The 2,917-nt window shown below is 27.3% G+C and overlaps 1 protein-coding gene across 1 annotated transcript in view; it reads left to right on the top strand.

The window, feature by feature from the left end:
* The first annotated feature begins 813 nt into the window (after positions 1-813).
* Positions 814-2,917, top strand: part of kug (kugelei) — a 537,878-nt gene continuing 535,774 nt past the window's right edge. Inside the window, exon 1 of the mRNA XM_067053444.1 lies at positions 814-901. The gene's annotated coding sequence lies outside the window, so the exon portion shown is untranslated. The remainder of the gene's footprint in view (positions 902-2,917) is intronic.

A 2,917-nucleotide genomic window follows, 5' to 3' on the forward strand; every position in this document is an offset into this window, starting at 1 on the left:
TTGGAAATGGATAAATATAAATATGAAAGTATTTGATAATTGTGTGATGGAGATGAAAGGAAAAATATTTTTTTCAGATTAAATGCACATTTTCGGAAATCTAGAATAGGAAAGACAACATTTAACATAGAAAGATAAAGAAGGTAAGACAGAATGACAAATAATACATAAATAGTAGGTGTGTTTTAGGATCCACAATGGGTTTTCCTTTTCACCTTTCTGATAACGTTTTTTGTAAACAAAAAGATATTAAATAATTTCACTTAATTTATGCATGAGCCAATCAATTGACTGAGTTACTATCTCAATAAAATCATTCTTAGTCTTTTTAATATTGATTCTATAGCAATTACGATTTTGAATAAATGGTTAATAATATGGATTATGTAAATTTTATTATTTTTTTGTTTGTTTAAATTTCGTGTCGAAAAATATTATTAAATATACGTGTCTGAAAACTGTTGAAATTGAAGTTATTTAACCTGCCGACACAAAGGATCATTAGGAAAAGTAGTACGGGAAATTATTGCGACAGTGAAAAATATAAAACTATCTGTCCTGATACGAATGAGAATTAATTTCAACTCAAAGTAGCGTGATAGGTGAAAGTCGTGTATTGCGCGCACCGCATCAAAATTTTTTTTATCGCACTTTTTTCCTCATAATTGAATCAAAATGATGACAGTGATGATATCAATTGAGCTATCTATCATATAGATTTTTCGTTATCGTTTCACAGTTGTGAGAGGCAGCAGGTGGTGGGGCAGGGAGGGTTAGGAGGGGAGCAGTCTCAATGCCAAGCCTTAGTTGACGAGGCAACGTCCTCGTGGTTGTGTCGTGTTTTTAGTGTCTTGTGCCATGTGTCAACGCTTCTTATCCTATCTTCTAACCTGTATTTAATGTAAGTTTGATCTTTTCAATTATTAAATTAGCAAGTTAAAATTATACTAAAACTTAATATAAGATAAAATTTTAGCTAGTTAAATTTCTGTTATCTTTCCATTAGATTTTATTTATTTATTTTTTTTTTTTAGTTTTTACACTTCCATCATTCATGAGTTATCGAAAAAAAAAAAATTAAATCTATATCGATGTCAACCGAACAGAAATGTATATAATGATACAATAGCTCACAGACGGGACCGTCTGTCGTTTACTAGTCATTATTTAAACTGAAATAAACATTTATCTATCTATAAAAATTGAAGCGACCAAAAAGTTAAAATTTCATATCTTTATTAAGAAAAAAATAATTATAAAGTATGAATACTTTATCTTTTTTTTAGACATTGTTAATCCTTCCCCCTTTATGTTTTAATGTCCCAAATCAATGAGTATTAACACTAGATAATATTTGAATAAATGGTTAGGTAAGCCGATGTTTGTAACTGGCTGGACGTCCATGTTTGCCAGATCACGAACCGGTTTTCAACCAGGCTAGTCGTACTCCACTACTTCTATACTGTTCCTTAATAAAAAAATAAATAAATAAATAAATAAATACAAAAATTTTTTTGAACTTAAATTGTCTTAAAGCAGTTAAAAAATTTCTGGAGAAAGTCTTGGTCTAGAGATTGTGGCTGCTGCGAGTTGCTGAACGGTCTGCCGAGCTACATCCAAAAAAAAATTTGATAACTGAATTGAATTTGGCATGGCTCAGCTTATCACTTTTATTTTAAATCTTTAAAAATGTGTTTAATATTATTATTTCAAATGATACCATCGATCTTTCCAATTTAATTCTAAAAAAACAATTAAATCTCAACCGCTCATGTTACAGTTTCAATTAAAATTTTCAATTAATTTTCATTTTCTAACACAAAACGGGCACAAGATTATGACATAGGTGATTATTTTATAAAATATCATATTTACGTATTCTCTATCGCTGTATTAATTAATGTAATCTATTAGGAATAATGATAATAAATTTTTAAATGATTAATTTTAATTTTATTTTTTGCTGTTTCATATTTTCATGAATAAGTTGATTATAAAATGTGTTAAAATGTAACATTTTAAATGAATTGTTAAAAAATAAACAAAACAAAATTTTCCAAAATTTAAATTACACACATTAAACTTTATTTATCACTAATCTCAAAAAAATATATTGTATAATTGTTAATGTTAAAATTCCTAACATCATAGAAACCATTTGAGACCAACTTATATATTAATTATCAGGAAATATTTAGATTTTTAATAATATGCCAATTGAATCTCTTAAAAAAGTTTTACTAAAAATTATTATTGAATCATATTCTTGAAAGAAATAAAAAGTTGTTAGTCTATATTTAAATGGTAATTTTAAAAAAATCTTTACTATTATGCTACATTAAATTTAAAAATGACCTTACCCAAAAATATAAAATATCACATTTGCCCAATACAAGTTAGGAATAAAATAAGAATTTTGACTGTTTTTAATATGATTAAACTAATGACCACTAAAAATACTGGAAAATGTTTATATTTTATTTTGTAGTTGAAAACTCTAAATTAAAAACTAAACAAAAAATAGAAAAAAAATGCAAATTGATACTGATGACCTCCCCCCACCTCCAAAAAAAAAAGACAGTAAAATTAAGATACTATGATTTTTGAATTTCAATAGACAGTATGTTTTACGGCCACCTTCAATTTGGATTCAGCATGTGTCGGTTGAACGCAATGGAATTGGATGGTTTGTATGCACCTCCCAACTTGTTTGTTAACTGTGACACCAGCAATAAGCTCCGAATGCTCTAACAAATTCTACTTTGACATGCCGGTATTGTGTAATAAGAAAGTCAAATAATGCATTCCAGCCTTTAACTCTGACATAGTTAAGATTTCAATTCACTTAAATATTTAGTGCTATTAAAAAATATCTGTGAATGAATAGGATAAATATTTAAATCAACACGAAAATAAC

Source organism: Halyomorpha halys, unplaced genomic scaffold, assembly GCF_000696795.3.
Source record: "Halyomorpha halys isolate HHAL.00 unplaced genomic scaffold, Hhal_1.1 Scaffold163.1, whole genome shotgun sequence".
NCBI classification, from domain to species: Eukaryota; Metazoa; Arthropoda; class Insecta; order Hemiptera; family Pentatomidae; genus Halyomorpha; species Halyomorpha halys.